Below are 16,204 nucleotides of genomic sequence, written 5' to 3' on the forward strand. Positions count from 1 at the left end.
CTTATGCGGATCCATGATTTTTCTCCCTCCTGTCCATTACGATGACTTATCGTCCCGCAATCAAGCTGTGGTCAACCAGACTACAAATAATCGACACGGCCTGCAATGGACCGAGGGTCGTCTTTCCTACGAGCATCTTCCTACGATCCTGAAAATACTGACCGAAAATGTGGAGGTGATCTACGTCAATGGATACGATAAAGCCGAATTTTTCAGCAAGCTCTGCCAGCGATCCGTTTACGAGTTTTACATCCCAGGGAAAACCGAGTGGCGGAACAAGTCGAAATGCACGCGACACCAATATTTCCAAAAGATGATTCATTGTGCCGAGAACAAGGTGAGAAATTTTCGATACCATTTGATGGAGGGTAGTTACGTTTTCCGGAAATTACATTGTTACCCCTCCGAGAGCAAAGCTGTCGAAGACGAAGAGGAGGCGGAAGAATCTCCCCAGGAGAACTCGTGCGACGATGAGGAGGAGGAGGAGGAGGAGGATGAACTTTCTAATAATAATAATAATAAATGTCTAAGTTGGGATGCTTTAGAGACCCAAGAATATTGGTCTCAACCCTTATCTCACCTAGACCTGAAAGAGGATCCTCAAGTGTACTCTTTGTGGTCCTCTTCTAAAATTTGGTCTTGGAGAGAACCCTTGAATGTTCATGAATGAAATGGTATGTAAATCCCTAGAGAAAAAAATAGAAAAAAAAGTTCCTTTTTTTTGTAATGTGTTGATTTCTTTCCAATCCCATTTCTTTTCCATAACTCCAGCCCAATCGACGAGAAGAAGAAGAATTTTCCAAGTTACACAAGACGAATCTTCCAAGTTACACAAGACGTAGAAAGATTTCACAAGGATTTATAAATCACACGCTCCCACATGATATATGTATATAGAGAAAAAGACCCCCTGTTCTCTAGCCAATACGTCAAGACTTCCCTAAACTAAGAGAGACCATGAGTACCGAGGAAACCTTAGCAGAGCAAGTGGAAAGACTTTCAAAGAGATTAGAAGAGTTAAGACGGGATAGATTTACAGTTCCGCCGACTAAAGAGGAAACTATCATCGATTTCAACAAACCGCTGTACTTTCATCCTCTACCCCAAAGAATGAGACGAGTGGACTCGCCGTTGAACAGTTCCAATGAGAAACAAAATGTCACTTATTTGAATAGCCAATTTCAACACATGAATATTTCATAAGTATTTTTTTGTTTTTTTCCCTAAAGCGTAGGGAGATCGGATCAGTAGTTTTTCCCTTTTCATCGTCGAAAAAGATTGGGAGGAAAAATCTTTCTCAGCTCTCTCATAAAAATTTTTCAGCCTTAAAAAAAAAAAAAAAAAAAAAAAAAAAAAAAAAAAAAAAAAAAAAAAAAAAAAACTTTTTGTTAATTTTTATCTTAGACATGATAAAAATTAACTCTACCCCCTTTTGTCTGGGAATGTTGTCTCACACTTTCTAAAAATAGACCATCACTCCTCCTTTCCTAAAGAATAGAATTCCAAGAATGGGATCTGGTCTATTTTTAGAAACGGTGAGACCCTATTCCCAGACAAAAGGCGGGTAGAGTTAATTTTTATCATGTCTAAAGTTCAGGGTCCATCCATCTTCTTATGTGAAACGGTGACCCTGACGAGATCGAGATAAACAAGTCCTGTGAGTTGTTTTGTAATCTTGACGCGATCCAAGAAAGACTTTTTATTTTTTTTTGAAATAGGCGGGGGGTGGGGAGAGAAAATGTTCTCACGACCCTCAGATATCTTTTCATAAATATATTTTTTATCAAAGTGTTTCTTTCATTCCGATCATTTTAAGAGGTTGGAATGACACTGACATTTAGATGGGGTCGCGATCCCGACAGATGTCGCGCGAGTATAAAAATGTGTGTCCTCCGCGAGATTTCTTCAGAGAACAGAAGAAGACGTGAACTGAGCTGGTAAGTCCCTTTGGTCCTATGAATATGGTTATCTATAAACTCGATTTGATTCTTTGTTTTTTTTAAAAAATCATAATAATCATAACTTCATTTAAAAAGACCTTTGAAACTTTGAAACTTCTTAACCCTTTGAAAAGAAAAATGTCTTTTTCAAAACGACGACTCTAAAACGTTTTATTGTTTTGTTTTTGTTTTTTTTCCTTTCTAGATCTTCCCTGTTATACATATATACCTTTTCGACTCTTTTTTTGCTCCTGTTTGTGGGAGACATCACCGTATTCATCGCCATGGCGTGTTCAGAAAACTTTATCGTGCTCGATCTAGAGGGTTTCCAGTCCTACAACCACAAGAAGGGTGAATTTACCTACGTTTTAAAAGAATTGGGCTATGCGACAAAAGATTTTTTGACCGTGGGATCGTTGACGTTTGCTCCTCCTCACCCCTTCCACCAACTGAGTGAAAAAAACCAAAAGACGAATGCCTAGCTGACGAGAAACCGGCACGGACTTCGTTGGAACGAGGGTCATATTCCCTACAACCATTTAGGACGCATTCTCCAATCGCTCACTCACAGCTTCTCCACGATTTATGTGGTGGGATGCCAGAAAGCTAAATTCTTTGCTAAAGCCTTGGATTATCAAAAACCCGTGACGGAAATTTATGTGCCAGATGAAATCATTTGGAAGTATCGGGAAAAATGTGCCCGACATCATCAAAGGAGGAAATATTTCCATTGTGCCGAAAACAAAGTGCGCAAATATCGATTGCATATTACGGAAGGAGATTTTCATATCAATCACGTCTATCCAGACGGAACGGAGAAAGAGGAGAGGATTCAGGAGGAAGCAGACAATCCTCTGCAAGCTTTTGATAAGGCCTACGATCAGTTAGAGAAGGATCCGTCCCTAAAAGCGTACGATAACCTCATCGAGAAATGGGATAATCTGTCCTGTTTCCAAGTGATGGAACATCCGGATGAGCATACGCCTTTAAACTTGATGGGCTCTTCTACTTCTTCTTTGTCGTCAACTTCCTCCAATAACTCGAGGAAGACGGAGGGTTGGGAAGACATACCTGAAAATATTCCCCATTACGATCCAGCAGCCTGTTGGGACGAACCTTCCAAAGAATCTCATGAGACCCCCAAAATATCTTCAGAGGATCCAAAGACAAAATCCACTGAGTGTTGGGACAATGAACGGACGACTCATGCTCCAAAATCCACTAAGACTATGTCCACTGAGTGTTGGGACAATGAACAGACGACTTATGCTCCAAAATCTACTGAGACTATGTCCACTGAATGTTGGGACAATGAACTGACGACCCATGCTCCAAAATCGACTGAGACTATGTCCACTGAATGTTGGGACGATGAAACCGAAAAGACGACAGAGAATTGGGATGACCGTTCTCAAAAGTATTTGAATTGATATATACATAAACTCAGGAGAAAAAAAAAGAAAAGATTTTTAGAAATAAGTAGGGAAAGGTTCTCCGCTTTCCCTATATTTATGGAAATGGACAAAGAAGAGAGAGAGAGACGAATCAGGAGACCAAAAAAAATGGGTCTTGGAAGGAATGAGTGCAAATGCATTCGATTCCTTCCGAGACCCATTTTTTTTGGGTACCTCTCTCATCCAATCTTGGAAAAGAACTTTGTCCTATTTTTCTAAGTCCATTCAAAAAGAAATGAATCTATCCATAAATTTTCTTAAAAGAAAAAACAAAAAGATCCTTTACCTCTTGACGGTCCAAAGTCGAGAATCTTGGAAAAAGTCATCCACTCTCTCCATCCAGTCAAGCTTCTCTGTAGAAAATCTAGTAGGTGCATCTGCATTCTTGAACACCCGGCAGTTATTATTGGACGCGAAACGTCGAATGCTGAAATAGTTAACAGTGAGCCCATTCTTAAAGAAACGGGGATGTTTTATTCATCCAGTCGAGTGCGGAAAAATTTCTGAGAGCCGGAGAAAAATGAAATGGAGCTCGATCCAAGAAAGAAATAATGTCTTTTTTTTATTTTGTGGACTGCCAATTTGTATTGGAATATACTGTAAACGGGTGTTTGAGTCGGTTTTCAGTATATTTCAATACAAATAGAGCTCGATCCAAGAAAGAAATGATGTCTTTTTTTTATTTTGTGGACTGTCAATTTGTATTGGAATATACTGAAAACGGGTGTTTGAGTCGGTTTTCAGTATATTCGAATACAAATGGAGCTCGATCCAAGAAAGAAATGATGTCTTTTTTTTATTTTGTGGACTGCCCTATTTGTATTGAAATATACTGAAAACGGGTGTTTGAGTCGGTTTTCAGTATATTCCAATACAAATGAAGCTCGATCTAAGAAAGAAATGATGTCTTTTTTTTATTTTGTGGACTGCCCTATTTGTATTGGAATATACTGAAAACGGGTGTTTGAGTCGGTTTTCAGTATATTTCAATACAAATGGAGCTCGATCCAAGAAAGAAATGATGTCTTTTTTTTATTTTGTGGACTGCCAATTTGTATTGGAATATACTGTAAACGGGTGTTTGAGTCGGTTTTCAGTATATTTCAATACAAATAGAGCTCGATCCAAGAAAGAAATGATGTCTTTTTTTTATTTTGTGGACTGTCAATTTGTATTGGAATATACTGAAAACGGGTGTTTGAGTCGGTTTTCAGTATATTCGAATACAAATGGAGCTCGATCCAAGAAAGAAATGATGTCTTTTTTTTATTTTGTGGACTGCCCTATTTGTATTGAAATATACTGAAAACGGGTGTTTGAGTCGGTTTTCAGTATATTCCAATACAAATGGAGCTCGATCCAAGAAAGAAATGATGTCTTTTTTTTATTTTGTGGACTGCCCTATTTTGCATTGGAATATACTGAAAACGGGTGTTCACGTCGGTTTTCGGTATATTCAAATACAAGTGGAGCTCGATCCAAGAAAAAAATGATGTCTTTTTCTTATTTTGTGGACTGCCCTATTTTGTATTGGAATATACTGAAAACGGGTGTTCACGTCGGTTTTCAGTATATTTCAATACAAGTGGAGCTCGATCCAAGAAAAAAATGATGTCTTTTTTTTTATTTTGTGGACTGTCAATTTGTATTGGAATATACTGAAAACGGGTGTTTGAGTCGGTTTTCAGTATATTCGAATACAAATGGAGCTCGATCCAAGAAAGAAATGATGTCTTTTTTTTATTTTGTGGACTGCCCTATTTGTATTGAAATATACTGAAAACTGGCGTTCACGTTGGTTTTCAGTATATTTCAATACAAATGGAGCTCCATCCAAGAAAAAATGATGTCTTTTTTTTATGTTGTGGACTGCCCTATTTTGTATTGGAATATACTGAAAACGGGAGTTCGAGTCGGTTTTCAGTATATTCCAATACAAATGGAGCTCTATCCAAGAAAAAAATGATGTCTTTTTTATGTTGTGGATAATCAATTTTGTATTGGAATATACTGAAAACGGGCGTTCGAGTCCTTTTTCCGACTATTTCTACACACATTCCACTATATTAAAATGACGTCATGGTTGAGTCCAAACAGAGTCGTCCCCGGACAGAGTCGTCCCCGGACAATTTTATACCGAATTTGTATAGAGATATACTTAAAATGGGCTTGGAGGGGAGGGCGCTTTCTAGTATATTCCTATATACATTCGGTTGCATTCAGAAACAAAAAGAATGTCTTTTTGAATGGACAGGATGACTATGGAAACCGGATCTCTCTCTCTCTCTCTCCCAAGATTGGATGAGAGAGTGCCTCCTATTTGTATTGTAATATACTGAAAACGGGCTTTCGAGTCAATTTCTAGACTATTTCTATACAAATGGAGCTCTATTTGCGAAAAAATGATGTCTTTTTTTTATTGTGTGGACAGCCCTATTTGTATTGCAATATACTGAAAACAGGCGTTCGAGTCGGTTTCTAAACTCTTCCTATACAAATTCCACCATCTATATAGAAATGATGTCCAAACAAAGTCGTCCCCGGACCATCTTGATGACCAGACATATTGCCTTTTCAACAGCCCGTATTATTCTGAACAAAAACGTGGAATACTTTTATAGAAAAGAGAAGAATTGAAAGTGAAAGTCAAAAAGCAAAATGGGATCGGCTGGGAAAAATTTCTGAGAGCCGAGAAAAAATTCTGAGTCAGAAAAAAAAGAAAAAATATATAATATATATATTATATAATATATATATTATATAATATATATTATATAATATATATATTATAAATACTTTTTGTTAATTTTTATCATGTCTTCTAGACATGATAAAAATTAACTAATCCCTTTTGTCTAGGAATGTTGTCTCACCGTTTCTAAAAATAGACCATGACTCATTCTTTCTAAAGAATAGAATTCCAAGAAAAGAATGGGTTCTGGTCTATTTTAAGAAACGGTGAGACAACATTCCCAGACAAAAGGGGATACATTGAGTCTGTGCTGTAGACCCTGAACAACCTATCGGTCACCGGTAATATATCTGGAAGGACCCCAAAAAGCTATCCACTGTCGTTGGAATTGTGTTCACTGGAGGCTATTTCTTTTTTTGCAATCTCGCTTTTAGTTTTCTCTGAGATTCTTTAGAAATGGGTGAAGATGGGTAGCGTAAAGCGGGGGACACCTGGATCAAGATTCCCGATTAGGGTAGAGAGGGAGGCGTGTTGCCTTTTCAACAGCCCACAGTGTTCTGAACAGAAACGTGGAATGCTTTTATAGAAAAGAGAAGAGTTGAAAGTGAAAGTCGAAAAACGAAATGAGATCGGCTGGCAAAATATTTTCAGAGCTCAGAAAAAAAAAAAAACGTTTTTTTTTTTTTTTTTTTTTTACATCTCAGAATTTTTTTTCTGAGCTCTGAAAAATTTTTCCTAGGCGATCCCATTTCGTTTTTCGACTTTCACTTTCAACTCTTCACTTTTCCTATCCACTGTCGTTGGAATTGTGTTCACTGGAGGCTATTTCTTTTTTTGCAATCTCGCTTTGAGTTTTCTCTGAGATTCTTTAGAAATGGCTATACAAATTTCACCATCTATATAGAGATGATGTCCAAACAAAGTCGTCCCCGGACCATCTTGATGACCGAATATGTATAGAAATAGTCTGAAAATGGGCTTGAGGGCTGGTTTCTGGACGATTCATCTACAAATTCGGCCGCATCCAGAAAAACAAAAATACATCGTTTCTTTTTGGGTGGACAGGAGATGATAAATTTCTTTTCTCTCTCTCCCAATATTGGAGGAGAGAGTGGCCCAAAAAAATGGGTCTCGGAAGGAATCGAATGCATTTTGAAATGCACTCATTCCTTCCAAGACCCATTTTTTTGGTCTCCTGATTCAACTCTCCAGTCTACGGTATAGGGAAAGCGGAGAACGTTTCCCCTTCCTTAAGCGACTGGAGACCATAGCGCATCATCATCATCACCATCATCCTCTTTCTGATACTTTTCAACGAAGGCTTGATGTCTCTGGATGATTTTGGGGAGATGATGGATCCCGAATTGAGTGATGAAAAAGAGAGGACTCTTTTTCCTTTCTTGTTCGTCTTGCACAGTCTCTCGGAGGGTGATATACGTTTCCCCGTCCTCCTCAATTTTCGTAAGAGGTCTCATGAATATTTTACACATCCAAGGGAAGAGCGACTTGTTATGCAGGGATTTCGAAGCGACGAAGGCCGCTTCATTCGAAGTGAGGACAATCTGGTTCGGTTGACCCCATTCTTTGGAGTAGTTGTCCAAATCGCCTAGTCGAAGAAAATGGTGTCGATTAGGAAAAACGACTTGGAGAACACTCGTCGTATGCGAGACGTTCGTAGGCAAGAGAGTCAAGATATCTTTGACATTCTAGTACAGGAATCCTAGATCCACATACGCGTGCACGTAATAGTCATCGTTATATTCCAGTTTGAGCAGCATGGCTTTTGTATTTTTTTTCCGTTCTCAAGGCGAAACACTCGTCTGATATGAACAAGAGCTCGCTGGCGATCCGTTTATATAGACTCCTCAGAGAGAGAGAGAGAGGGGGGGGAGGAGGAACAAGGTTGATGAATTCTAAAATAAAAAAAAAATGATAAAACATGAGTGTTTGTGAAGGTCATAGAGAGATGATTATAAAGTTGTTTTATTTTTTATTTCCTCAAAAGAAAAAACCAAAAGGGTCCCATTCCATACGACATAACCTTTGAGAAGGTGACGGGGTCATGTGCCTACAAAGTTGATAAACTCTAGAATAAAAAAAAAGCTTTCATCACGTAGCTCTCGAGAAGAAAATGACAGGGGTCTCTAGGAGAAGGTCATAGGTAGTATACAAAGGATGGTTGTTTTTTTTCTTTCGTTCCTCTCAATCCCATGACCTTTGAAAAGATGCCGGGGTGTCCTTTAGGAAAAAAAATAGAAGGTCATAGAGAGAGATAGGTAGACAAAGTTGATTTTTTTTTCTAGAAGTCAACCGTCACGTCGCCCATCACGTGGTCTTCTCGTATATATAGAGAGGCGAGTGGAAGACAGACTCTATTTCCCAGAGAGAGAGAGAGAGAGACTGCTGTGCGTATCCGTATTTCTACTCAAGATGATGATCCGCGTCTTATATAATGAGTTTGTGAGCATTCGCTGTTATGTGGATGACGGAAGATTGTTTTGGAACGCTACGGACATTTTGCCTTTGATTCATACTTCCAGTAAAAGAACCTGGGACATTGTCTCCGTGTTTTTCGACGAACACCACGTCTTCAGGAAAATAAAAGATCTTGAGAGTCTCGGCAGTTCTCAAGAGGGATATGTCCTCTCCAGCGAAGAAATGTTACATCTGGCCGAAAAGAATCCTAAAAATAATCAGCTTCTGGCCTGGGTGTATAGCATTTTAACTCAGCCGCTGGTTCGAGTTGTACCCAATCAACCCGTTTACCGACTGCTCTATCCGGGGGAGAGATTTCCCTTCATCACCCTCTTTAATCTGGGAGTGCGCTACATACCGCCTCATCCAGGCATGACGGACTCTTCTACTTACCCTAAACAATATGCCAGCGCTTATTGCCAGACAGACCCCCGTCAAGAAAAGGTCGTCGAGACTCAAACGGATCCTCTGGTGGTCTCTTTAAATGTCACTAAAGTCATCACCTTCTAAAAAAAAACCACCACCACCACCCAAAAAAAATTCGCTCCTCCTCCAAATTTTTTTTTATCTTCTCGAAAGAAAAAAAAAGAAACTTTTCCATCTAGCCTCTTTCTTTCAATCCCTCTTAAGAGAGAGAGGGAGGAGAAAAGAAAGAGAGTTCTGAGGAGGCAAAAGAAATTGGTCTGGAAGGTAGTAGTAGTAGTAGTAGTTTTATGGCGCAAAGCTCAATAGGCCATATGCGCCAAACACAGGATTCTTTTTTTTAACATACAAACTAAAGGAACAAAAAATATAAAGACAACAGCACACTTTTAAAATCGAGGCAAGTAAAAAGATATTTAAATGATGGGATGAAAATGCTGATTATAACTTTGATAATGAGAGATGCAGTATAGATATAAAATCCTAAAACATCTGATTAATTAAAATTCCAACATAAAATCTCAGGACAAAAATCAAATTAAATAATAGAAACCTGTTTCCTTGAGGTAGTGAAACAAATTTTTATTGACCTCTCTTCCGATTAAACGGTCGAGAGGCAGGTCGCAGCTATTAAAATACTTCTCACGAAGATTATTAAAATATGAACATTCAATTAAAATGTGATAAACTGAAAGACAAACATTACAAGTTGCACAAATAGGCTCGTTCTCAGCTTTCAGAAGGTAGTTATGTGTCACTCTAGTGTGACCAATTCTAAGGCGAGTCAAAAGAACTTCCTCCCTGCGATTGCTAGTAGTATCCCAATGCTCTATTTTAGGCTTCACCCTTCTCAACTTGTTATGAAGTTGAAGGTCCCAAAGTTGCTGCCATTTCTTTCGGATCTTCTCTTTTATGACACAACGGATATCTTTAAAAGGGATGAGGCGGCCGGACATTTCAACAGCAGATTTCGCTGCGATATCCGCCAGCTCATTGCCCTTTATTCCTGTATGTCCGGGGACCCAGCAGTACAGAAGTTCAAATCCACGACATGTCAATTTAATATTCAACTTGAGAACATCCACTATCACAGGATTCTCAGTGCTAGAAAAGGATTCTAAAGCTTTCAATGCACTGTAGGAGTCCGTATATACAATGAATTTTTGATGGTGCAGCGTTGAGATGTACAAAAGCGCATAATATATGGCAGTCAGTTCGGAGGTTAAGACAGAGGAAGCGTCGTGTAAACGTCTGCCTTCCATGTGGTCACCAATTATACATGACATGCCAACATGGCAAGCTGACTTAGAGCCATCCGTATATATGGGAACATAACTCCTGTAACTCTGCCTGTGATCAGCAAAAATTTGTCTGTAGATGCTCTCATCAGTAGTTGTTTTTCCGTAATTGTGGAAAATGTCAAGAAGGTGGATTAGTGCATTTTCCCAAGGTGCAATTTCAAAATGCTGTACTGCCTGTGGGGAAATATCAAACAGGGAGAATTCTTCAATGAGGGGACGAACTCTAACAGGAAAAGAAGGCACACAGGATGGACGTGCCTCAAATAAAAGGTCACAGCTATTTTCACATATACACAAGTTATAAGGATGGTCAGGTTGAGATAAAATATTAAAATAGCGTAAAAGAGACAACTCCTCACGCCTCAAACGGAGTGATGGCTCGTGACAGTCAACATAAAGGCTCTGCACAGGAGATGTCCTGAAGGCTCCAGAACAAATCCGCAGAGCCTGATGATGAACAGGATCTAGTTTTAACAACACTGAAGACCGGGCAAATCCGTAAATAACTGAGCCGTAGTCCAGTTTAGAGCGAATTAGAGCTCTGTAAATGCGAAGCATGGAGCAACGCTCTGCACCCCAGGAGGTGTTCGCCAGGACTTTTAAGATATTTAGAACTTTGGTACACTTTTTTCTCAAGTTTAAGACATGAGGAAGGAAAGTCAATTTTCGGTCGAACATCACCCCTAAAAATTTTACTTCAGGTGCAACTGGAATTACAGACCCATTGAGGTATAATTCCGGCTCAGGATGGAGACCTCGCTTTTTACAAAAATGCACGCACACAGCCTTCTGTTTCGAAAACGTAAATCCTTGTCTTTTTGCCCATTCCTGGATCCTGTTCAAAGCGATCTGGAGCTGTCTCTCTACATGTCTCATATCCACACCTCTACAGCTAATTTGTAGATCATCAACATATAAAGAACCTGAAATGGTGGGAGGAAGTTGTTTTAATACAGAATTTATTTTTAGGCTGAAAAGAGTTACACTGAGCACACAGCCTTGAGGCACACCCTCTTCTTGTTCAAAAACATCAGACAAAACAGAGCCTATCCTTACTTGAAAAGTTCTAGCGTTCAGGAAATTCTGAATGAAATTTGGTAGGTTGCCGCGCAAGCCACTCTCGTGAAGATCGCGAATTATACCGTATCTCCATGCCTTATCATAGGCTTTCTCTATATCGAAGAAAATTGAGACAAGGTGATTTCTTCTTACAAAAGCTTTTCGAATGGATGTCTCTAAGAGGAGCATATTATCTACGGTTGTTCTCCCCTTTCGAAAACCACTTTGATAAGGCGATATAATATTATTCTTTTCCAAGAAGTAGACTAGGCGGCTGTTTACCATCTTTTCAAACAGTTTGCAAACACAGCTGGTAAGGGCAATTGGCCGATAGTTCGAGGGATTCCTCGGGTCTTTCCCTGGCTTCGCAATAGGAATGACAATAGCTCTCCTCCATGCACTGGGAAATGTACGCTCCTTCCACACTCTATTGTAAAGTGTGAGAAGGGCACTCAGTGACTTATAGGACAGATGCTTTAGCATTTCATAATACACGCCATCCAGACCCGGACAAGACCTATGTGTCTGCAACAAAGCTCTCTTTAGTTCAACCATAGTAAAGTCTCTATTGTACGGCTCAAAGTTGGAAGAGTTGAAAGCGATGGGATTTTTCTCAGAGCGTTGCTTGATAGAAAGAAATGCAGGTGAGTAATTTCGGCTGGAAGAAACGGCAGCAAATGTCTCACCAATTGTATTTGCAATTTCTTCTATGGAGCTAATCACTTGGCCATCTTTTTCCAGAAAGGAAAGTGAGTGGTCTTTGTACATTCCGCATGCTTTTCGAACTCTTTCCCAAACCCGCTTACTAGGCGTAGAGGATGTTATTGAGGACACATATGAAATCCAGGAATCCCTCTGGCTCTGCCTTCTTACTTTCCGTGCATTTGCTTTGGCTCTTTTAAAAGCTATGAGGTTTCGCAGAGTAGGATATCTACGAAAAATACCCCATGCTTTTTTCTGTTTTTTCAGTGCTTCATGACAGTCGCGATTCCACCACGGTTTCGAATATTTTAGTGTTTTTCCTGATGTTCTAGGAATCGAAAGCATAGCTGCCTGAATAATAGTATTAGTAACAGCTTCAACAGCGTCATCGATATGCACACCTTCTACCATTTCCTCTGTCAGCTCTGCAACGGAAGAGAAGAGTTCCCAGTCTGCCCTGTCCAGGATAAAACGAGGGACTCTCGACACGGGGTTTGCTCCTCTTCGTGCAAGAGACACAAAAATAGGATAATGATCGCTGTTGTACAGGTCATTTCCGACACTAAAAGTGCAAAATGGCAACAGAGATGGTGAACAGATGGCAAGATCGAGAGCGTGGAATGTCCTTGAAGGCTCGTGGAAGTACGTATCTTGCCCATTATTTAGGAGACAAAGGCTATGATCTTCGATCATCTGCTCTATTTGTCTTCCTCGGCAATTTGTATCTTTACTTCCCCAGAGTGGACTATGGCCGTTAAAATCTCCTATTATGATAAAAGGCTCAGGCAGCTGCTCTATTAGATTATTTAAATCTTGCTGATAAATGTGCTCATTTGGAGGCAAATACAAAGAAACAAATGAAACAATAATATCAAAATTTATTTGAGTAGCGACAACTTGGAGGGATGTCGTCAAAGGAAGTACATTTGAGGGATAATCCAGTGAGGAGAGGAGACCTACACCTCCACTGGCACGCTCACCTGCAATGTTATCCTTCCTGACGAAAGAAAACCTCCGAAGTTTTGCATGGTGTTCGGGTTTCAAATTTGTTTCCTGTATTGCTAAGCACACAGGATGATACACATTTATTATAGATTTGATGTCAAGGAAATTTCGGTGGAAACCGCGACAGTTCCATGACATGAGGGTGGCCATTATGAATGGTTTTTGTTTTTTCTGTGCTGTTCTTTTGTTTTTCGTGGAAGTAGATGCCTGGGAACTTCTAGACCCTCTTCTACTTCCATAAAGTCTGAATCCGCAGATTCAGAAATCATCTCATCAAAAGAGCTATTGCTGTGACTTCTATTTTTATTGGATATTTTATGTGTAGAAGTTTTGGGCTTACTTTGAATAACTGTTTCTTTCTTTTGTACTATATGGGTTGCATTTTCTTTTTGCTTGTTGGATGTAGACGGATGGGTTTTATTTGCTAGGGTCTGTGTGCCTATTGATGTTTGGGTGGCGACTGTACGAGATGATTTTACAGCACTGGCGTATGATGTATTTGGTCGAAGCTGTGTGCTCTGGACTAATCTTCTGGCTTCGGCATATGAGATGTTCCTCGTAAACTTTGCAGTCTGCACTTCTTTTTCCAATTTCCATTTTGGGCAGAGGCGTGAAAATGCTGGGTGCTCACCCTTGCAATTTATACAAAGAGGCGCAGCGGTACAATTTTCAGAATCGTGGCCAATCTGTGAGCATCGGGCGCATGTAAGGCTGCCACGACAAGACGTCTTAGAATGGCCGAAACGCTGGCATTGGAAACATCGCATAGGGTTTGGAATATAAGGTCTTACAGGAATATTTAGATATCCGGCCTTAATATTCTTAGGCAGATCAGGCGTGTTGAAGGTAAGGATCACGTGTTTCGTGTCTATCAACTTACCTTCTTTACGCATCTTGATCCGCCTTACACCGCAGACATTTTGTTCGGAGAGCTCAGAAGCGATCTCTTCTTCAGAAACATACAGAAGGTCGAATTCTGAGATTACACCCCGACAATAGTTGAGTGACTTATGTGGTGTTACAGTCACATTCGCTTGCCCAAGTTTAGTTATCTGAAGTAAAGAAGCAGACTGGGTGGCTGAGGTTGTATCAATAAGCAAGTCTCCGGAGCGGAGACGCTTTATATTTCTCGGCTCACCAATACAGGACTGGATGTATTTGTTTATTACGAAAGGAGACATCTTATGCATTTCGCCAGAAGGACTAGAGTTGACTAGTAAACGGGGACTATTGTTATGATTTTTTTCATTTGTATCTGTACGTAATTTTTTTGCAGTAGACTTTTCAGAAGTAGGTTGAGTGAGTGGTTTAGCAGTAGACGTTTCAGAAATAGGTTGAATGACTGGTTTAACAGTAGATGTTTCAGAACTAGGTTGAGTGACTGGTTTAGGAGTAGAAGTTTCAGAACTAGGTTGAGTGACAGGAGTGATTTGAGTGACTTGAGTGACAGGATTGACTTGAGTGACTGGAGTTACCTCGAAATCTTTTATTAAGTAAATATGAGAAGCCATAGTGAAAGAATAAAGATTCGGGTCCCCGCCCACCACGGAGCCCAACAAGGGAACACAGATTCCTGTGTTAGGGCTAGCCGGACCTATACGCAAACTGAAGCCCCACAGTCGGCTTTCCCGAAAGCAGGTACTCCCGAGAGCTTGACCCCAAGCCACTGACACAAGGACTAGTGACCAGCCGATTGACACCCGTGAGGACGACTAAGGTGCCTCCCGTTTAGCTGACGCAGAGGCCAAAGCAGTGTGTTGGGGACAGTACCTCGCCCCTCAACTACCAGGACCCTCCTTTCCAGCGACACGGGTCTCCACGCACGGCAAACACGTGGGCAGTTTTCTCGCCACTTGAAAACTAGAAACAAGGTCTGTTCCAGCCTCTCGTGACGAGCCCCAAACTCCGTAGAGAGAAACCACAAGGGAGAAGGGAAGGGAAAAAGATCCAGCCAAGAGGAGAGGAGACGGAAAAGAGGATAGATCACTGGGGCTCCAGGATCGTGACACCCGTCTCACCAAGAAGATGATTCCCTGAAGGGCTAGGGTACCTCGGGATTGCCACACCCGTACTCACAAAAGTGAGCCCCCTGAGGGAGGGTCTGGAAGGAAACGGGTGCATTGCGAGAAAAAGAGCGTCCTCTTTTCTTTTCTCGAAATGCACTCTTTTCCTTCCAGACCCATTTTTTTTATCACTTCTTCAAGCCAATCTTGGAAAGGGGGGACACAATAAATTGTGCGTAAAGTCCATTTCGATCAAGACTGGATTTTGTTTTTGAAAAGAAAACATAATGTTATATATAGATAGCTAAATCTTTATCATGATATTCTTTAAGAATTTCTTAGCCATTTGTCAAAGAAGGGGACTATAATTGAAGAATTTATGAATTTGGGAACATGTCACCCATGGAAAATCTAAAATCTTGGAAGTGGATACTGGAAAGCCTCGCTCTGATTATAATTCTGAGTTCTAACATGGGACATTTTTTAGATCAATAAGCTAAACTATTTTTCTAGTCTCATATTCTCTCGTGACTAGGGTTTCAGATTTGGGTAGAGAGAGACACTGTTCTGAACAGAAACGTGGAATGCTTTTAGCTTTTATAGAAAAGTGAAGAGTTGAAAGTGAAAGTCGAAAAACGAAATGGGATCGGCTAGGAAAAATTTCTCAGAGCTCAGAAAAAAATTCTGAAATGTAAAAAAAAAAAACTTTTTGTTAATTTTTATCATGTTTTCTAGACATGATAAAAATTAACTCACCCCCCTTTTGTCTGGGAATGTTGTCTCCCACTTTCTAAAAATATACCATGACTCATCCTTTTAAAGAATAGAATTCCAAGAAAAGACTGGGTTCTGGTCTATTTTTAGAAACGGTGAGACAACATACCCAGACAAAAGGGGGATAAGTTAATTTTTATCATGTCTAGAAGACATGATAAAAATTAACAAAAAGTATTTATAATATATATATTATATAATATATATATTATATATTTTTTCTTTTTTTTCTGACTCAGAATTTTTTCTCGGCTCTCAGAAATTTTTCCCAGCCGATCCCATTTTGCTTTTTGACTTTCACTTTCAATTCTTCTCTTTTCTATAAAAGTATTCCACGTTTTTGTTCAGAATAATACGGGCTGTTGAAAAGGCAATA

The sequence above is a fragment of the Stegodyphus dumicola genome, chromosome 1, assembly GCF_044657685.1.
Source record: "Stegodyphus dumicola isolate Sdum_Otavi_A_Nest chromosome 1, ASM4465768v1".
Lineage (NCBI taxonomy): Eukaryota > Metazoa > Arthropoda > Arachnida > Araneae > Eresidae > Stegodyphus > Stegodyphus dumicola.